The 22737-nt window shown below is 43.0% G+C and overlaps 1 protein-coding gene across 1 annotated transcript in view; it reads right to left on the bottom strand.

The window, feature by feature from the left end:
- Positions 1-22737, bottom strand: part of myripb (myosin VIIA and Rab interacting protein b) — a gene marked incomplete at its 5' end in the record, with an annotated part of 160646 nt that overhangs the window by 46681 nt on the left and 91228 nt on the right. The gene's annotated exons all lie outside the window — the stretch shown is intronic.

The following is a 22737-nucleotide window of genomic DNA, read 5'->3' as shown; positions in this document are numbered from 1 at the left end:
CTGTACTAACATATAATGTCACATGTAATCTGATAATAAGCAAAGCAGTTCCACAGCAATGAATGTGAGCAACACAGAAGTTGAGAACTGTGGCCTGGACTGTCAAATAAGTTATTTGAATTAAGTTGTGCCAGCCATTGTATACGTGATTCCATTTGCTCGAAAATGGAGCCATTAGGGCCATTTCTTCACCAGTGCTATACCCCTTTTCCCTAAACTTCTTTGCCTTTTTTTACTAGTTTGAAAAACATTTTTGAATAGTTCAAATAGAACCAAATAGACCAAAAATTTACATAGAGATGAGGTGAAAGTTATCACACTGCATAGATAGAGCTGAGGGTGAAAGTTATCACCACTGCATATAGATAGATAGATGGTTTAACGTGATCATCACTGATTGAAAAGATGCTAGATCCATTGTTCACCTTGCCGCACTTGCCGCACCACTTGCCCTAGCCTCGATGACCTTGCAGGTGTATGCAAAGGCTAAACTTATGTACAGTACTTTAGATAGCATATTGTGTACACATAGCACTCTATAGTGTATACTTAGTTTTATTGTACATATATTCTATACTGTCCAGGCGCTCTGGAGTAAGTCTGCTAAATGCCTAAACTGTATAAATGATGTGTTACCGACTATAGAGAATGTTGTTATATTGTAATTTGTTCTTTATTTTCTGTGCAATGGATTAATAAAACTGAAATGTGTATTTAGAGCGAATGGCATCACGCATCACAAAGCAATGTCTTCTTTGAATAGACCATGTTATATAAACACAAGTGACACAAGGAAACGACATTCCCATTGCAGGTGCGCTCTGCTCTACCAAATGGATTTGCCATAGAATTTGCTAAGAGCTTTCCTATACGTGTGGGCGATTCCAAAAACTGAACTGAACAGAAAGATTTCTGAAAACTTCTAAAAAATACCAATTTGCTCAGAGACACATGACGTAAATTCTCCATTCATGGTATTTAATGTTTGTGTTTGCACACACTTAAAGCTGGACATACATATCGCCCCTCAAAAATGACAAAAATGTAATAATATTATACTGTACATAGCAAGTTAACAAGAACCCCAAAAGGGGCTCCTGTCAAGGATGGGATACAGTTTGAGGACAGTGCTGCGTTGGGTGTAATTAACATGGGATAGAGCAGGACGGAAGATAAGGCCCCACGTGTGAACTGTCTATATAATTTATCTACAGTGATTAAAAGACTAGGTGTTCAACTTGGAAACAGGTGTGCAGTATACGGTATTCCTATATGAAAGGGAGTCAGTGGTACAATGTGTGGGTACAATCAGTCAGTAGTGGAAGGACATTTATTGAGGATAACTCATACAACCTCCACCTTATCATATTAGTTTTATTTTATTATTTTCTTTACTTTTGGAAACATCTTTTAATAAAGTGGATTCAGTTTATTTAAGACGAGTAATAATATATAGGATTTTGGCATCTATAGTACAGATATCGTTGAATGTTATCATCATTGCAGAACAAGACTTTTTTACACTGGGCTTGTTGCCTATAAGGTAACGAAGGATTTTTTGTCTCTGTACAGTGGCTTTTAAAGAAAAACATGGTATTGCATATTGTAAAACTTAATTTTTGAGTTGGTTTGGTTGACCATTCTTCTTAGCCAAAGCACTAGGTAGTCTATCATGGGCTAAACCCTGTCTCTCCTCCCATTTCTCCTTCTTTGGTCCTAAGTCCTTCCTGGATGAAGTCCAATTGGCTCTGGACTTGAAGGAGGCTTTGACTAAGCATAGCCTCCTTTTCTCCTAGTTGTGTCCGCTTCTTTCCCCATTTCTCCTTTTCCTTGCGCCAAAGAGTATCTTTGGTTTTCAGTTTGTCTTGCAGAAGGTCCAGTTGTTTCTGGAGTCGCCCATTCTTCTCAGCCAAAGCTTCATGTTTTCTAGCTAGTCCCTGTGTCGCCTCATCCAGGAGGTCCAGTTGTTTCTGGACTCGCCCATTCTCCTCAGCCAAAGCCTCTTTTTCTCTAGCTAGTCCGTGTATTGACCCCTCCAGACGGTCCAGTTGTTCCTGGAGACGCCCATTCTCCTCATACAAAGCCTCGTTTTCTCTAGCTAGTCCCTGTCTCGCCTCCTCCCATTTCTCCTTCACCACACACCAATCAGCATCTTTCATTTTCAGTTCGTCCTGGGTGAGGTGCAGTTTGTGCCTGAGTTGTCCATTCTTCTTAGTCGTCACCTCCTTTTCTCTAGCCAGTCTACATCTCTCCTCCTCCCATTTATTCTTCTCCACACACCAATCAGTATCTTTCATTCTCAGTTCTTCCTGGGATAGGTGCAGTTTGTGATGGAGTTGTCCACTCTTCGTAGCCGCCACTTCCTTACGTCTCCGTCTCTCCTCCTCCCATGTCTTCTTCTCCACGCACCACTCAGTATCTTTCATTTTCAGTTCTTCCTGAGCGAGGTGCAGTTTGTGCTGGAGTTGTCCAGTCTTCGTAGACAGCACCTCCTTTAGTCTCACTCTCTCCTCCTCCGATGTCTTCTTTTCCACGCACAACTCAGTATCTTTCATTTTCAGTTCTTCCTGGGTGAGGTGCAGTTTGTGCTGGAGTTGTCCAGTCTTCGTAGACAGCACCTCCTTTAGTCTCAGTCTCTGCTCCTCCCATTTCTTCTTCTCCATGCACCACTCGGTATCTTTCATTCTCAGTTCTTCGTGGAGGAGGTCCAGTTGGCTCTTGAGTTGGATGAGGCTTTGCTTAAGCACAGCCTCCTTCTCTCCACCTTCTTCCAGGAGGAGTTCCATTTGGGTTTGGAGATGCCCATTCTGCTCAGCCAAAGCCTGCTCTCCTCTAGCCTGTCCCTGCATGTCGGCCTCTGCCTCCTGCATTTGCTTGATCCGACTATTCCTGGCGGCAATAGTGCGCTGCAGGTCTTGAGCCTGGGCGCTCATTGTCTTTGCAATTTCGTTGAACACATTTTCTTTGGTACTCAGTTGTTCCTGCAGTTGATCCAGCTTGAACTGTAGTTGCCTGTTATCACTTGCCATCTTCATGTGCTCCTCCTTAAACACCTGTTTCATTATTTTCGCCTGTTTCCAGGCATTTTCTCTCTTTTTGTAGGCCTCCAATTTCAACTGGAGGTCCGTCTGGTTGAAGACACTCTCTTTGAGGGTGTTGATTTCTTCATCTTTCTCCTTCAACAGCTTTTGGACTTGTAGGAGGGTCTCGTCCTTCACCTTTAGCTTGCACTCGTGCTGTTGTATAATCATGTCCTTAGCTCTTATCTCACGCATGGCCATACACAACTGACTATGTAGTTTCTCCACAAGAGAATTGCATCTTCCAATTTCTTTCTTGAGAAGGGCCTGCTCTGCATTGTGCTTATGAAGATCAGCTAGCATTGCTGCTTTTTCCGTCTGAAGTTGCTTGGTCAGACTATCTTTGGTGTCGAGATCATGACAGGCAACCTCTTTGGTTCTCCGCTCTTTATCGACGTGGTGCAGTTGATCAGTCCTTTTTGGACAGTGAAGACTGTGTGCGGCTCTTGCCGAGCCTGACATGTATGGGTCCATGGTACTGTACAGTACTCTGCATGAAATATCTACCTATACCTGTTGGCACTCTAACTGTTTTCTTACATTGACCTGTTTATTGTGTGGCTCTTGTCTGCAATGTCTGAGTCCACACTATATGTATTTGTGTGTGACGTAACACAGATACTGTATAGCACAAATGTCCAAATATGAACTTCCAGGCAGCCTACAATAGCGGGTTTAAGTCTGAGCCACTGTACTCTACGTTGTGACGTCACCACCATTGTACTGCTTCTATTCATTTTGTCAGCCATGTCAGCCCAGAAGCAGCCGGGTGGTGTGCCAGTGCCTTTGACAGTCACTCAGAGCATGTACACTGTGTGTCTGCCTGTGGAGTTAGACATTCAGACAGAAGGCCTTTAATGCTTGGAGCCTCAGTGCATATGTTTCAGCAGAGTGCTCAATTATTCATCAACGCCACATTTACATTCCGCCACAGAGCTTGGCATGCTGTCCATGAAATAACAAGTCAGCATAACCTGCACCCTCAAAGCATCCTGCAGCATATACAGATATACAGTACAGCATATACTGTATATATATATATATATATATATATATATATATATATATATATATATAGAGAGAGAGAGAGAGAGAGAGAGAGAGAGAGAGAGAGAATAAAGCGTCTCCTATATGGATGCATATGGTAACTATCTCTGACAGAATATGTTCTTTTGTAGTCTCACAAGATATTATTACTCAAAGTGTTAATATAACACAGCTCTGTTTACACGTTTATTGTATTGTTTTATCTTGATTGTTTTGTTCCACTTTTGCTTTGGCAATGTAAACGTATTTTTTCTCATGGCAATACAGCTCCTTTGAATTTGAATTTGAGAGAGAGAGAGAGAGAGAGAGAGAGAGAGAGAATGGGAATGTGAGAATTCTTTATACCTCATTTTACATTCACAGCAAAGCAGTGATTGGGTTTATAATGGTGTTAACATTTTTCACCAACCAAAAACTTTCTGTGTCTCACACTTCTGGGCAGTTAGCGATGGCCACAGACCAAGAAATGAGGTTTAAACCAAATCAATGTGGAACTGGAAGGATGTTGCGCACAAACTGCAAAGTCTATGGTAGTATTTAATACCATATATACGTATATGCAGTCTCAGATTCAAATTTTTTTTAGACTTACTGCTGGGGTGAGAACCCTGTACTCCATCATATAACTGTCACAAATGAAAATCCAGTGAAAGAAGAGGATTTCAGAGAGTACCCAGCCAACTGTAAAAGAAAGCCTGCTATGCAGCTCTTCTGTGGGATAAAGCCAGTGGAGAATGACAGCAGAAACCAAAGAATGAGAGAAGAAGGTCAGAGGTGGAAGAAGTACTCATGATACTGCAAAGTAGAAACACTATTACAAGAAGTCCTCCATTAAAAAATGTGACTTGAATAAAATTTGAAAGATACTGGCATAAAAATATACTTTAAAGTACCAAAAGTACTCATTATGTAATTTCGTTTTTCATATAAATCTTATAAATGGCTGATCTACAATTTTCGAATAGATGAAGTAAAAAATATGTGGTTTAGGTTTTGTAATAATCCAAATTTACAAAGTAACCTGAAACTAAAACTGCCAAATAAATGTAGTGGAGTAAAATACACTATTAGCCTCTGAGATGTAGTGGTGTAGAAGTATTAAATATTGAAAAATGGAAATACTCAAGTAAACCAAATGCACATCAGAATGAATGCACTTAGCTATAGTCCTATTCCACTTCCATTCATCAAGGTCATCAACTGCACTCAAACGTATGACACTGTGAGCTGCAAGGTTTGTGTCTTAATGCAGTCGCCCACACGGAGGCATTCCATTTTCAAAATCTCATGAGAACTCTGTGTGTGTGTGTGTGTGTGTGTGTGTGTGTGTGTGTGTGTGTGTGTGGTATTAACATAGGCCTACTTGTGAGGGCCAAATGTCCACACAAGTATAGTAGAATTAGAAAACAATTACATTGTGAGAATCGGTTCCTGGGTACTCGTACAAGATTTTTAGAGATTGATGATAGGTTTACAATTAGAAAAACATTCAAATTGGGGTTAGGTATATTAGGTTTAGTGCACAGTACCTGATTTATAGTTAGTTGTGAGCTGGTATCGTGTACAGAAAATAGCCAATCTACAAGCTCATAACGACACCTTGTGAGCTAGTAGATTGGCTATTTACGGCTTTAGGCTTAGGGTTAAGAATGGTGTAAAGTTGGCCGAGTGGCCAAGGCTCCAAAAAGTCCAAAAATACCTTTTAGGGTGTTTTATTTTCCCCGGTTGCAGTGTATTTATAGTTGACACACAGGCCTGACAAACAAAAGAAACACTGAAGACTAAACTTACAAAAGACAGAAAATTACTTGAAAGCAAATAGGAAACCAAACCCAGAACTTGAGAAACTCTATTAGGCTATAACCCTTCCATCAAGGGCCTCCTAGCAGCTCTCCCTGGGTGTTACCTTCTGGTTGCCTCAAGCCCATTACATGCACGGCGATGCACCACAACATCAAGCTAAATAGAAAACATAACACAACATAACCCAGACAGACACCCCTCCTGCTCTATAGTACTTGGTATCTTCCTCCACTCAGTGAAGAGGATCACCAGTACTGCCGGAGAGCCAGGTGCCAAACAATCATCATTAAAACAGTTTAAGAGCCATAAACGTCAAGACGTCTAATTGCCAATTATGTACCGGATTTTTATATTCTCTTTTTTCTTTTCTTTTTATCCATATTTTGAAAATTCCTCTAATCTGGTGTACAGGTGATGACATGCACATTACATGCATAATAGAATCTTTATAATGGAAGAATTGGCACTCTAAACTGGTGACCACCAGGTGGCGCTGAAAGAGTTAAACCCAAATGACACCAAACATATTATATGCTGTGACAATATATGCAATGTACTTGTTCTCTTTTACAATTCACTGTGAGCTACAATAATACAAATATGCACTCATTAACACAGTCTTCCAAGCCGGCCGGCAAAGTTAGTTAATTGGATGCAACTGTAGTTTCGGTGTGCATTGTTCTCCATCAATGTGTATGTGCATAGGGCACGGGCTGCCCCGTGACAAATGGCAAAAGAAATACAAAATGGCATTCATTAAAATCACCGTCCTGAAATGCTGATGTCCTCACAAGCAACAAATGTATGTGGGCATGTGCGTGCATGTACAGTACGCGTGCGTGTGTGTCTGTCTGTGCACATGTGTCTCAAAGGCTTTTTCAATAAGGGGATAAACAGGAGGACAATGGGTGGAATAGTACACCAGAACCAAATGTTCCTGTGATGTTTAAGAAACGTGAGGCTTTGGTCTGACATTAACCAGCATGCGTACAAAAACACCTTCACATTTTAAGAGGGTCTAGAGGGACTGACAGGGAAAAGGTCAGACAGACTACTTCAAAAAAGGAAAAAAAAAGAAAAAAGGTCATATTTTTCAGGCAGTATCACGGACCCCCCAAGGCAAACAGGCCATTTGGGTCCCCAGAATCTATTTCTAGAAGCTCTCCTCAGCCTACTGTAATCCGTGAGGATCGATCTGCAATGGATGAGAAAGTGCATACATGGGGGAAGGGGTCTTTCATCTCAGCCTACAGCCATTGCTTCACAGGCTCTCTCTCTCTCTCTCTCTCTCTCCCTCTCTAAAATGTGAAGCTCTAAACGAGATTTTCTTGTGCAGAAGAAAATAATATGGGGAATATTTCAAAGGATGTTGCAGCCCTAAAAAAAATATCACAGATGCATTCATTACAGAAGGAAGCAGGAATGATGTCTCTGATGTCATGGACACTGGGCTCACTTCCTTCCTGGACTGCAATCCCCATAATGCACAGTGATTGGTTTAATTATTGTAACGCCCAAACCGCATAATCAAAATACCAACTAGCTAAACGATTAGCAGCGTGTAAACCCTCTTAACCACTAGTTGTTGCTTGTCAAAAGACTAAAACACAAACGTACATACTCAAGTGCTTGACAGCTGCATTTCCAAGTAAACACTTTATGGTGATTGAAGTTATTTACTTTGAAATACATGCATATTATGAACTATCTCTATATGCATATGTCTCAAAAAGTCGTTGTGAGTATAAATGTTGTAAATAATATTTACTAAAATATTCTCCAGCCTGAGCCAAAGACATTTTAACAGCCCCCTTACTTACATACAAGCTGCCATTTGGGTTTTTTCTGTGTGTATATGTGTTTATTTCTTTTCAGAATGTTCTCTCCGTATAGCTGCCAGCCTAAGGGGCACATTCGCTTGTCTCTAAAGAGCATTTCATTCAGGGCAAGGCGGCCAAAACACTGGCCAATAGCTGTAGCCATTTCACTGCACTCCCACCAATTAGGAAACCAATGATTGGCCTGCTTCCCAAAGTGGCCGCTGGCTATCCTTATCTTGGGTACAATTCTCATCAAGTTAGTCACACAAGGCCGACCAAGAGACTAAAATCACCACTGGGACGACAGTAGTGTCCCCCTCACAGCTATGTTCTCATCTTCTCCACAGTCTTCCACAGTATACATGCTCAGCAGCACACTCCTTTGTTCTCTCTGAATGCCACTTCAAATGTCTCACCCCCATCAGTGTGAAAGCATCTCTCCTGCATAATTCGTCACTGTCAGACAGAAACATGTATCTCCATATTTCAACTTTTCAAAGGATTGTTGTAAATGAATGCCCATTGCCCAACGTTGAGTGTCGCTCCAAAACATTTGAAAATAGAACGTAGATCTACAGAACGAGTACAATACAATCTTGACAATTTCTGAATATTTTTGAAACCCCCTATACAAATCTTGTATAGGGGACACAAAATGTTCTGACGGTAATATGCATTCAAATAGTAAATACATATACATTTTTTGATTCTTGAAACAAAAACGTTGAGAACCCCTTGCCCTATAGCGAGTATAGCCTACAGTCTGCTTCACTCATTAAAGGCAAACCAGTTCAGTAGAAATACTGTAGTTGGGATACAATGAATAAAACACTGCTCTGTGCTCTGTCTGAGAAATTATCAGATGGCGACAGATGACAAGTGCATTCCGCTTTCCTTTCACACCTGTTCTTCCGTGAGACAGATTCCAGTCACCCATCCCGTCATGACAGCCACAGGCCCGAGCTGTCTTCACAACATGCACGCACACACGTGCACACACCAGTAAATTACAAATGGGAACAGTATGTGTGTATGGTCTTCTTCTGTGTGTTCGTAGATACATGCAGTTCTCCATCTGGCAGACAGGATGGAGGAAACAGCCGAGAACGAAGAACTAATGCTAGGCAAGTACGCAAAATCACAAACAAATATATAAAACAGACACGCACATAATATGCACATACACACGCACACATTTGAATTACTATTATGCTTGTGAAGACATCAACTTAGGAAGTTATAGGACAGGGATTTTATGAATGCCATAATTCATACAAAATGAAAATTGTGAGCTTGCAATTAAGTATAAACCAGGCATAACTCCAACTCTAACCTGAAGCTTTTCCAGATTGCAAGCAATTTTTTCACCATAAAACAATCATTTCCCTTTTGAGGACAAGGACAACTGCCCTCACAACGTCTATTTCTTGAATTCTATCATACTTCTGGGGACATTTGGCCCTCACTACAGTGTACTAGTCTGTAGTAATTCAAGCATGCACACAGGCACGCACACACGCAGGCACGCACCCACCCACGCACGCACGCAAACAGTGTACATATCGTAGCCTATATAATATATATTTCACATTTTCTCACCCCCCAATCATTTACTGTGATATGTGTGCTATCGCCCATGTAGTAGAGACAGAGACAGATAGCAGCATTAGGACAGCCATGGAACACCAACAGAGGAGAAAGAATAGTCTGCCTCGCACTCCATTACGGGTGTCTGGATGGAATAACACTGCCTCTGACACTATTTAGTCACAATGACTGTCCTGCTCTTTGCATCTCTGTCTCTTACCGTAACTGTAGTCTGTCTCTCTTGGTCTTTTTCAACTACCGGTAGTCACCGTCTGGTCGGCAGAAAATGTCAACCAACATGAAAATGTGTTTATTAAAGAGCTGGAGAGACAGCGACTAACCAACCAGTTCCTTATAGTACATCTCAGTTCCAATCCGCACATCCATTCAAAATGTGTGACTAAAATAATACATACATAAATATACATTCCTTAAACCATTTAGAAAGCATGACAGATTAACAAAAACAGAACTACCGGTATATAAATTTGCATAGTGAGTGGGAAAATGTGACAGGAACGAAGGGTGTTATCCTGCACAGCTAAAATATTTTTTGATAAAAAAGAGAGAACATTTGAAACCCACACATTTTTGTGGGAGTTGAGGAAAACCATGTAAGCATTTCTGAAATGTTTGAACTTCGAGCTTTATGGCTATATTAATAGTAAATAGTATATTAATAATTAAACACCTATAAATTGATTCTTCTAATTATTAACAAACAAGCCCTGTGAAAGACCTAAATTTGACTTCCCTTGGCAGTGTGGTGTAAAGGACGGCTTTTGTAGTGGACAAGGATGCCAAACACAGTGGAGGTGAAAGACCCTACAACAGTTTATTTATGCACAGATGGCTGGCACATAATCTAGATGGAGCTTATATTGCAGGAGGAGCACATGCAGCCGAGGATGTGAAGATAGGAGTGGCCATAACAGATGAATACCACACTACACAGTCTCACCGCAGCGAGGGCCATCCATCAAATGATGGCCCGTAATGACAGCTTCATCCCCAACAACACAGCGGGCTGAATTCCCTGCAGTGTCTGTGTACGAAGCCTTGCCCGCGAAGCGGAATTGGGATTCCTTTCCATGCCATGGAGCCCTCACTAGCTGCTGCATGTTGCATAGGGGTTTAATAAGCCATGCTGGTCTCAGTACAACAAAACCACCCTCAACCCTGTAAGAGAGAAGCGCTCAGGGGCAAACAACAAACTGCAGGTGGGCAAGAACACACCATGGAAAAACAGCAACGCTGGGTTGACAGATAAATATGAGATAAATATGAGACACACATGTGATAAATATGAGACACATTGGATAAGATGCAGAATGACTAGGCTTTTAAATGGGCAGGAAAGCAGAAATGCAATAACTGAGCAGATTTGGATGACCAGTGTTACAGTGTATAGTGCACTGCAGTTTTTCGAATGCGATATTTTCACCAGCAAGCCTTTGATGATTGGCAAGAGCGTATAATGTATAGCCTCTCTTTCATGTCAACGGGACAGTTTGGCAGATATATCAGATAAGAAGCCTTACTTTTTATATACAGTATGTATATTTATTATTTATTGTTCATTGCAATTAAGTTACATGTTCTCAAATAGAAACTTTTTTGTTTTTGTTTTAATCTAATTGAGATCAAGATTTCTCTTTTAAAAACAAAATAAAAACATCGTTAATCGGTAGAACTCTCCAGAATCAGGATCACAGACCCAAAAATCTAGCAAACACCGGCCGACATCATATTCTAAATCGTGGTGGCAAAGGGCCACTGCATTATTCATATCCATGTCCTCACGCTGAGAAATTGAGGCCTTAGGGAGACTGTCCCAGATGTACTGTACTGTATGTGCCAATCATAATGATCATTATCGGTAACCTCTGAATATGATCACAGGAGGTGCCAAGGTGATTTATTTATTTATCTGACAGGGACAAAGCTCATTAATCAACATGTCAGCTTTCAACTCAATGTCAATGGGCCAGAGTTAGCCAAAGCTAAATTTCATCTGCAGTCCCTGGGCAGGCTCTTAAAAAATGAATGAATGATGAATGATGATGAGAGAGTGTATAGTGTGCCAGCACGCAACACCATGCGTTGATGCCATGTGTGCATATGTGCAAGCACCCAACACTATACTTACTAAATTACTTTTGTACAGCAACCTCAGGTTAACTTTTTCCCCCCCAGAACTTTATAAATGAAACCACCTAATGAATGCACTGACTTCTGACTTGCCTAAAGAACCACTCTGCGATGTGTATGGTAGTGAGGCTGTGTGGTGTTGTATGTGTTAAAGATAATGAATGTAGTTCAGTAAAAGTCACTACATTCAGTAATGGGGGAGTGTGTGTAAATAGCCGGGCACACAGTGTCATGAAATGTGAGTAGCGAATACACTGTATATGTGGCATGTACATACTGCATGTCTAGTGCACTAATAGATGTAACATACACATGATGAAGATAGGATAAACATCCAGCAGTATTGATTGAAGAAATGTAATCCCTTCTATTGATAGCCTATTTTGTATTGATGAAGTAAAAACCCCCTTAAGGGTCATTTCCACATTGAATTGACTTTTGATAATAACATCTTCAAAGAAAATTGAAATGTTTTGGAGGCGTTTGTGGAAATATTTAACTACTGGCATGCCAATTTTGCCCATGTGATTATTATGGAGGAAAAATAAATAAAAAAAGGAGAGAAAAAAGGAAAACGTGTTTGTGTGTTCTTTGTGTATAGAGTACTAGAGATTCCAACCCAGAGTTCCAACATGAGGTTAGATCCAAACTGCTACAGGCAAGAGGGAATCCCCCTATAGCTTTTAGTTTCAGGCTCAGGCTGCTGCTACACTTTCATTTCCCTGAATTTTAACAACATGATCTGATCTCTCTACAGTACATACACTAGAGTATGTCCAAATTTGTTCCTGTGGGTACAGCTAATAGATGTGTGCATTACAGGAATCCCTTCATCTGTGTATGTGCTAGCTAGTGTATAAACGTGCTTTTGCCTTGATAGAGATTTGCAGGGTTTGTTCAATCTCTCAGGAACCATTTTTTAACCAAATGGGTTCCCATATTGGCAGGGGTTTAAGTAACTAAACACTGGGCAGAAGATATATCTTATTTATAGCTTATGTATCCAGCAGCAACTACAGAAGTTAATGCACACCTGATCGTTTGCTAAAAAAAAAACAACCCTCTGAAGTTTCCCGCAGGTTCCAGGAGTTCTATGAGATAAAGGGAAACAGAGGGTTGGTGATGAATGAGGCCCCCCCCCCAAGGCTGGTTGAATGATGGTGCAAAAAAAATTCACTCCGCTGACGAAGAGCAAAGCAGAACAAATGCCCAGAAGCGAGTAAATCAGAGGGAGTTCGAGAGAGTGAGAGGCAGGGGGTGAAAAGGAGAAAGAGAGCAGGGAGGGCAGACATGGCGACCATGTAGAGAGAACCAAAAAAAATAAAGTAATAGAGAAACTGAGACTGATTTATAGTGAGAGGCTCTCATACAAAATGCATGGATCCATTGGCAGCCAGTCACTACAGAGCCTAAAGGGTTTCCATTGCAAGCATCAGGGGCACATCGGCTTCTGAGCAAACACACACTGACTCTCTCTGTAGTCAGCACAAACACAGACACACTTCATGCCCACCATTTATTTCTGTGCAAATGTGTGTGTGTGTGTGTGTGTGTGTGTGTGTGTGTGTGTGTGTGTGTGTGTGTGTGTGTGTGTGTGTGTGTACAGCTAATATCATTCTCATTGTTGACCCTAATATTCTGGCTGCTTTGCTCCGCTGTGACTGAACTGAACTAATACCCTGAAAGAGAGACTGAAAGAGAGAGAGAGAGAGAGAGAGACACCATTGTGTTTGTGCCTATGGTCTCACATGCACAGCACTACACCACTTAAACCCAAGTGGGGATTTTCTTTGACAATTTTCGCCTATAATGAGATAAAAGAATCACACCCGTGTGAAGTGAGGGGCGCTCTTATCATCTTACAACATCAAGGAGGGAATTCGGTACAGCCATTATGTGTAGATTGTAGATCTGCTATTTTTCAATAGCTAAAAGTACAACATAATGCTTACAGTAAAACACCTAAAGTGGTCCCCGCCCAAAATGGGTTAACTAATGACATTACACTTGGACTTCACCAGTTAATGATGAATTAATTATGAGATCATGATAAATTCATGATCATTAATGAAGCGTCAATTCCGTGTATGAATTTGCCCCCGGCCTCAAGTAAACGGTTACTACAACACTTCCCTATGTTTTCTGTATTCCAAGAGCTTCTGCTGGGGAAACCGCAGTCAACCCAATACATGAAACATGTCATTTTACAAACGTTTATAGATATACGATCTCATAATGAGGCATTTATAGCAACCTTGCCACACAACTCTCACAGACATTTATTTCTACTTGCTTTGCTGCAATGATAATGGCTACTGTAACTGTTTTGGGAATTGAAAACACTACCGCATGTATCTGTATTGCGTCTTCTTGCAAGAGCATAGTAATATCATGGGTATCACAATATCAATCTAAGTAGTAAATAACTAGAAGCAGCAGTACCCATTTTCTATGTACCGGCTGCTGGTTTGAAATAATGGTTTTTCATTTTTACCATTTTAACAGCAGAGACAGAATCCATTTGTGTTTCAGTATGGGTCCGGTCGACAAATCAGCAGCACTCACTTGAAAGTCCTTTCCTTTTAGGATTTCTTATTAATGTCATGACAGAGCAGCAGCAATGCGGATGTTTCGGCCGGAGCGTTCCACAGCATGATAATCAAATAACCGTGTGAGGGCCTTTTGCCTAATGCATTCCTTTCAGAGCCGTGTACCCGATAAAAGAAACTAGCCTGCCTACACCGATGAGTGCTCTCTTTCTTTTTTGAAGTTTTCTCAGTATGAATGCTGACATATACGGTAATGTCATGCTGACAAAAAAGTAACATGCTGACCAAAAAAAAGGACAGTCTATACAATATTAAAATAGACGATGCAGCTCCCCAGCTTGGGAGGCTACACTCTACACTGGGTGCCACTGCCAACTGAGAAATCAATTCCCATGCATTCTCTTGCACACCTACAGTATCAGTTTCAACCAACAATGTGGCTTGCCATGCCACATGTGTTCTTTTAATGTAGTGTCTTTTTAATGTTTACTATGTGATTTTTTACTAGCCTCTCAAGACAGACTGTTGATGCGGCGTCAAGGAAAATAACTTTCTTGTTTGACGTTCTCAGATTGGGGTTTTAATGATACAGAAATAGTATGTCAATTTCAAATGTCCCTCTATAATGTGTTTTCTTTGCCTGATGTTTTGTGTAAAGCACACTGAATTACCTTGTTAATGTGTGTGTTAATGTGCTATACAAATACATTTGCCTTGCCGTATACATAATATCATATAATAAGTGAAGCCAAAGGCAATTTCCCACCTTTTGGTTGACAATAGCGTTGTATTGAAGTGAAATGAATGGATAATGGCAAAACAGGCATAAACAAAATACATATATATTTAGTCACAGCCAGGTGAATTAGAACGAAGGAGTTCCAACAAGTCAGATTTAAAGTCATTGCCATTCAATGTGTACTGTAGTTCCTTCCATTGTTGACCAAACCACATATTAATAAAAAAAGAAGTTAAATAAGTCCTTGGCAGTCATTGAGTTTTAATGAGTCCTTCATGAGGGTGTTCCACGTCCCCCCAAAAAATTATTGATAGTTAGGACAGATTCATTTTGGTTCTCTTAGGGTTATGGGATCTGTCATTGTATCTCTTAAAAGTCTTTTTAAAGTCTTGTAGTGTATAGTAGCTGTCAGACTATAGTGTTTTCAAAGTCTTTGCAAAGTTTTAAGGTGTATAGTAGATGTGAGAGTGTCATGCCGCGTTCACACCAAGGAAGCTAGAAGCAGCTTCTTGCTTCGTGGTTCCATGTTATCACTATGCAGACCAGGTTTTTCGTTTTGAAGCTTGGAATGAACAGCTTTTTCTTTCTAGCTTCCTTTGGTGTGAACGTAGCATTAGTCTTTTAAAAGTTTTTGTAAAGTCTTCTAGTGCCCTGAGGCAGGTATAAGAATAACACCCCAGATTCTCTAATGCCCTACAACACATACCTAATGTGCATCACGCAGTCTCAAACAAAATTAAATCAAACATCATACTATTACAACTATGTTGCTATGTTGGGAAATCACAACTAAACAAGGTGTGCGGAGTAGGGATGGTTCCGCACTCCGCAGCACTGCACTGGGTACCTCGTTTAAAGCTTTGAGAAATGGGAGAGCAGCCGCAAAGAGACCTGGAGCGATGTAGATTCATTGATATGCAGCACAGAGAGTAAAGGGAGAAAGAGAGAGAGCGAGAGGGGAGAGGAATAAGGGGCGTGCATGCATACACATCAGTTGAAACCCCTCGGAACTCAAGTGCAACAGTGGGACAGCGGGGTGCCAACATCAGCATATATTCTACTAATTGCTATTCACAAACGATGGCTCAGTTTTCCACGAGCACAGAGTCCATGACTGTATAGATCTGCATGTGGAAGTGTTTAAGACAGAGGAAATGAGAGTTAGAGTATTTAATGATTTACTGTATGAGAAGTTAAGGGGCACCCGTCCGTATAGCTGAGTGTGTAGAGATGCTGTCTGGGAATTGGACGGTCACCCCCCAGCCTGTCTAATTTATGTGTGTTGCTTTACAAGAGGAAGACACGGAACCCCTAACACCCCCTCATGTACTCAATATGACCATCTGAGCAGCCATCAGCCGGGTGAAACCGAAAATAAATCCCCCCACCGCGGGATCAATAAAGCATGCATATAACTATTACTGTGGATCCCCACCACAGTAATAACAACTAGACCAGTGGTTCTCAAAGTGGGGTGGGGTCCGGGTACCCTCGAGGTTCCCTGAGGCAGTTAGAGCGCACAAACCCGTACCATTTGGTTCCATTGATTCCATTGTTTTTTTGTTATTTTTCTCTTTTTTGTGTTTTGTATTGTATTGATTGTAGAGTTAGGACCCTCTCGAAAACGAGATACTATATCTCAATGGGGTATTCCTAAATAAAGAATTTCAACATCCGTACACTCCCCGAGTTACGGGCGTCCTTGAAATCAAAAAGGTTTGAGAACCACTGAGCTCGACAGAATGGTAAGACAGGCTGACACTGTGAAAGAAAATTCTAAGCCCCCAACATGTCACTAACTATGCTGGTGAGGTTCATGAATAACTATTACAGTCTTCTCTAGGCTTTTTATTTTATTTATTTTTTATCCGTAGCATAGTTGAGTTGATACGCAGCTCGTGCATTCTGACAGGAGCACGGTGCCGTCTCCCAAACTACATCAAAATAGTAATGGGGCATTTTGGTGCCATGCACAGGCATCAGATCTGCAATATTTGAGTGAATAAAAATAAATACAACATAGATCAACAAATCAAAACAAGAAGCACCAATCAAAGTATGCAAACAAGAATACAATACAATTCACAAGATCTGCAGTTATATCCGGTGAATGAAAGTGCATCGTAAAATAAAATGCTATACTGCTATTCTGCACCCACTGAATACTCCTGAGGGCTGCTTGGCCCATCCCTGCGAATCAGAATTTGCTTAAAAAAGGAGGGATGGCGAGGTGAATTTACCGGCCGACCCGGTCGGCCAGTCGGCTCATGGGTTGGCTGGTCGGCTCATGGGTCGGTCAGTCGGCCCATGGGTCAGTCGGCCCATGGGTCAGTCGGCCCATGGGTCAGTCGGCCCATGGGTCGGCCGGTGGCTCATGGGTCGGTCAGTCGGCCCATGGGTCAGTCGGCCCATGGGTCGGCCGGTGGCTCATGGGTCGGTCAGTCGGTCCATGGGTCGGCCGCATGGGTTGGCAATAGGGTTGGTTAGGGTTAGGCTTTTAGAGGTTAGGTTTAAGGGTTAGGGTTGGATTTATGCTTGATTTATACTTAGTTGTGTGTCAGTGTCGTGCAGAGAAAATAGCAGATATATTAGGGACCGGTTTAGGTATGAAAATGCCCAAAATTATCCCATTTCTCTCGGCTTTTATTCACCAAAGTTTATTTATGTCTGTTTCATCAGAGGTGGAGGGGTGGGGAACATGCTGTGAATAATATGAACGCTGCAGGTATCAATATCTCATTTGGCTGCTGCCCTGGAGAGGACACTGACTGGGCAGCGGATCAGATGGCAGTGTGCCCCGTGAAGGAGGAGGGGAGTTAGAGAACAAGTGAAAGATTTGTATTCGTAGCACAACACAAACTTTATTTTTAAACCGGTAAACAGAGTTCGGGGCCATTGATCATGTCCACTCCCCTGAATGCGCACTGCAGCTGACCAATCAGGATATCATCCAAACATAGTATCTCAACATTTCAACCAGTTATGGGTTTTTTTTGTCGTTTTAATGGCCTATTTTGTCATACAAGAGTGCCAAGCTAAAGTACAGAAAACAGCCGATCTACAAGCCCACGATACGTCGATGTGCGATGAATTGTGAGCTTGTAGATTTTCACTATTTCCGCAAAATGTCGTTCCTTTTCCTGAAACGTAACGGTTTTGGAGATACAAGGTTTACACCCGACAGCGACGATGTGAGATATGATTTTCCCGGGTTGTACTGTAGGCGTGACAGGGATATTATGATAGATCACATCTGCACAGCTGGCCATAATCCCCCCTACTTGCCTAGAGCGGCAGGGATGAATTTCAGAATACATGTGCAGTTTGTGCACTTTATCACAGTTTATCAGAACAACTACTTTGCTTACTTAACCCATTTTGGGCGGGAACCCCTTTTGGTGTTAGCATTATGTTACATAATATAGCTATTGAAAAATAGCAGATCTACAAGCTCATAGCGTGCCACCAACGTCCGACATAGAAACAGCTTTTTCAGAAAACTGTTAGGATGTAGAAGACATTTTTAGAATCTGATCTCAGGTCAAAATGGGTTAAAGTAAATATGACGCAGAAATTCAATAAGTAAATTCAATAAGTGAACTGTAAACACCCACTTGATTAAATCAATGTGTTTGTTTTTCAGTGGAAGGTTTTCCATTGTGACTGAATGTGTATATGGATTTTGTGAAATGACATGGCTGAATTATTCATGTACGACACGTCGCTCTTTATCCCATTCTGGGTGGGAAGTACCCCTTTTGGTGTTAGCACTATGTTATGCTTTAGCTATTGAAAAATAGCAGATCTACAAGCTCATAGCGCGCCACCGAGTGGCGCGTTACGAGCTTGTAGGTCTGCTATTTTTTTTAAATCGAAGAACGACTGACGTAGAAGACATTTTTAGAATCTGATCTCAGGTCAGAATGGGTTATCTGAGCGACGTGTCACACAATGTGTCACACAATGTGTCTCACGTGTCTCGGGGGTGCCATGCTGGCCCAGCCAATAAGAACGGCAAACATAATCACTGCAATATGCAGCAAGGGCAGAATCCGTTTTACCGGCCCGGCAGGCCGGCCGGTAAACAGGGCCGGCCGGTCCTTAAAAGGGCCGGCCGGTCCTTAAAAGGGCCGGCCGGTAAAAAGGGCCGGTAAAAAGGGCCGGCCGGTCCTTAAAAGGGCCGGCCGGTCCTTAAAAGGGCCGGCCGGTCCTTAAAAGGGCCGGCCGGTAAAAAGGGCCGGTAAAAAGGGCCGGTAAAAAGGGCCGGCCGGTCCTTAAAAGGGCCGGCCGGTCCTTAAAAGGGCCGGCCGGTCCTTAAAAGGGCCGGCCGGTCTTAAAAGGGCCGGCCGGTCCTTAAAAGGGCCGGCCGGTTGTAAAAAGGGCCGGCCGGTCGTTTTAAGGGTCGGCCGGCCGGATTTTTTTTTTTTTTTTTTTTTAAGTTAATTTTTTTTTTTTGGTAACTCTGTCATTTCTCAACCGTTTTGGATGGGGGTGGTCTCATTTGAATCGTGCCGCCCCCCCGGGGGCATCCTTGGGGGTCTCAAAGTTGGGGGACCCCCCGGGACCCCCAGGGACCCCCAAATGGTAACTCTGTCATTTCTCAACCCTTTTGGATGGGGGTGGTCTCATTTGAATCGTGCCGCCCCCCCGGGGGCATCCTTGGGGGTCTCAAAGTTGGGGGACCCCCCGGGACCCCCAAATGGTAACTCTGTCATTTCTCTACCGTTTTGGATGGGGGTGGTCTCATTTGAATCTTGTTGCGTTCCCGGGGGCGTCTTTGGGGGTCTCAAGGTTCGGGGACCCCCCGGGGACCCCCAGGGACCCCCAAATGGTAACTCTGTCATTTCTCAACCGTTTTGGATGGGGGTGGTCTCATTTGAATCGTGCCGCCCCCCCGGGGGCATCCTTGGGGGTCTCAAAGTTGGGGGACCCCCCGGGACCCCCAGGGACCCCCAAATGGTAACTCTGTCATTTCTCAACCCTTTTGGATGGGGGTGGTCTCATTTGAATCGTGCCGCCCCCCCGGGGGCATCCTTGGGGGTCTCAAAGTTGGGGGACCCCCCGGGACCCCCAAATGGTAACTCTGTCATTTCTCTACCGTTTTGGATGGGGGTGGTCTCATTTGAATCTTGTTGCGTTCCCGGGGGCGTCTTTGGGGGTCTCAAGGTTCGGGGACCCCCCGGGGACCCCCAGGGACCCCCAAATGGTAACTCTGTCATTTCTCTACCGTTTTGGATGGGGGTGGTCTCATTTGAATCGTGTTGCGTTCCCGGGGGCGTCTTTGGGGGTCTCAAGGTTCGGGGACCCCCCGGGGACCCCCAGGGACCCCCAAATGGTAACTCTGTCATTTCTCTACCGTTTTGGATGGGGGTGGTCTCATTTGAATCGTGTTGCGTTCCCGGGGGCGTCTTTGGGGGTCTCAAGGTTCGGGGACCCCCCGGGGACCCCCAGGGACCCCCAAATGGTAACTGTCATTTCTCTACCGTTTTGGATGGGGGTGGTCTCATTTGAATCGTGCCGCCCCCCCGGGGGCATCCTTGGGGGTCTCAAAGTTGGGGGACCCCCCGGGACCCCCAGGGACCCCCAAATGGTAACTCTGTCATTTCTCTACCGTTTTGGATGGGGGTGGTCTCATTTGAATCGTGTCGCCCCCCCGGGGGCATCCTTGGGGGTCTCAAAGTTGGGGGACCCCCAGGGACCCCTAAATGGTAACTCTGTCATTTCTCTACCGTTTTGGATGGGGGTGGTCTCATTTGAATCGTGTCGCGTCCCCGGGGGCATCCTTGGGGGTCTCAAAGTTGGGGGACCCCCAGGGACCCCCAAATGGTAACTCTGTCATTTCTCTACCGTTTTGGATGGGGGTGGTCTCATTTGAATCGTGTCGCGTCCCCGGGGGAGTCTTTGGGAGTCTCAAGGTTGGGGGGCCCCCAGGGACCCCCAGGGACCCCCAAATGGTAACTCTGTAATTTCTCAACCGTTTTGGATGGGGGTGGTCTCATTTGAATCGTGTTGCGTCCCCGGGGGTGTCTTTGGGGGTCTCAAAGTGCGGGGACCCCCCCATGGTAACTATCAATTCTCAACTGTTTTGGACAGGGGTTGGTTGGAATCGTGTTGCCTCTATGGGCGCATTATCGGGGGGAGGTTCGGGGACCCCCACATGGTAAATCTTGACATTGTCATGATAGATATTTATTTATGGGAGGGAGACAGAGAGAACAATTTGCATATTATTCTTACTATAGCTCTCTCACACACACACTTTTCAGTAATGGACATTTAACCAATCTATTTCCCTCTGACAAGGCTCGCCGTTACCCGACAAAACTGTGCAATTAATTACTCAATTACTGTGCAATAAACAGTCAAGCCACAACGAAAATGTATTTTGTTGCTTTTATATAAAACTAGAAATAAACACATACACTAATGTAAACTGTGGTTACAATAAAATAGACCAGTCCGTACGATGTGTTAGCTAACTAGCATGGTTCTGTTGTTAGCATTCCTCATTGAAGCATGCAGTAGTGCAAAGCAGGTACATTTTACTGTAAAAACAAAAATAGACGAAACGCACCATTAACAGCAGATATACAAGCCACTAAAGTGTCTTCTTTTTCAAGTCATGATTGATTGGTTGGTTTATTAAGTTTGCAGAATTACAGTACATTTCAAGTACAACTCAATACAACTGTTAAAGGCGGTTGACGTAAGTCGCAACTATTAATTAATACGTTGTATGGCGGTTTATTATACGTTGTGGTGGTTTGATGAATACGTCGGCATATTAGAACTCCTCGTGGCGGTTTGATGACTCGTCGGGTCTATAGCTACCCATTTGCGACGTAAAAGGTTGACTTTGGTATTTTTATTTTGCCTGCCGCGGTGCAGGTTATTTATCCTAGTAGTACAAATCTCGAAATGAATGTAGTCCTTTGGTAGTGTAGCGGTCAGCGCTCTCGCCCCTGGAGTCACTGCTCCATGTAGGTGCGAGTTCGAAACTTGCACATGGCAAACTTTTTTTTTTAAATGTTCTTTTTTAGCCTATATTGTGTATGGACACAATAGCTACATTTTAGACTGTATCATTATTGTATATTATATTAAAAAAAATAGACAAACAGACAGACAGACAGACAGACAGACAGGCAGGCAGACAGACAGGCAGACAGACAGACAGACAGTGTGTGCGTGCGTATACAGTGTGTGTGCGTGCATGCGCATACATTGTGCGTGCGTGTATGCGTGCGTGCGTACGTGCGTGCGTATACAGTCTGTGTGTGTGCGTGCGTATACAGTGTTTGTGTGTGTGTGCGTGCGTATACAGTGTGTGTGTGTGCGTGCATGCATATACAGTGTGTGTGTGTGTGCGTGCGTATACAGTGTGTGTGTGTGTGCGTGCGTATACAGTGTGTTTGTGTGTGTGTGTGCGTGCGTATACAGTGTGTGTGTGTGCGTGTGTGCGTATACAGTGTGTGTGTGCGTGCGTGCTTCATCGTATTTATTATTATTAATATTTATATTTATACTTCATTGTATTTAATATTATTATTATTATTATTTATATTTATACTTCATCGTATTTATTATTATTAGTATTTTATGTCTTTTCCTACTTGAATCTGTAGCCACTGGCACTGCCTGGTTTGTCCATCTGTACCTGCATGCATAGATTGATTGCTCAGTAGGGCCAGTAGGGCCAAGTTAGGGCCCTAGGAAGGAGGGAGGAAGGAAGGAAGGAAGGAAGCAAGGAAGGAGTGTGAGTGTGAGTGTGTGTGTGTGTGTTTGTGTGTGTGTGTGTGTGTGTGTGTGTGTGTGTGTGTGCCACTCGACTCCTATACATCATTTAGCATACCAAGTACCCCAATTGCATTGCACACACACACACACACACACACACTCACACTCACACTCACACTCCTTCCTTCCTTGCTTCCTTCCTTCCTTCCTCCCTCCTTCCTAGG

Source organism: Protomyctophum bolini (genome assembly GCF_963924005.1).
Source record: "Protomyctophum bolini genome assembly, chromosome: 21".
Taxonomy (NCBI): Eukaryota; Metazoa; Chordata; class Actinopteri; order Myctophiformes; family Myctophidae; genus Protomyctophum; species Protomyctophum bolini.
The sequence above is the reverse complement of the archived record's forward strand: the minus strand, read 5'-3'. Positions and strand labels throughout refer to the sequence as shown.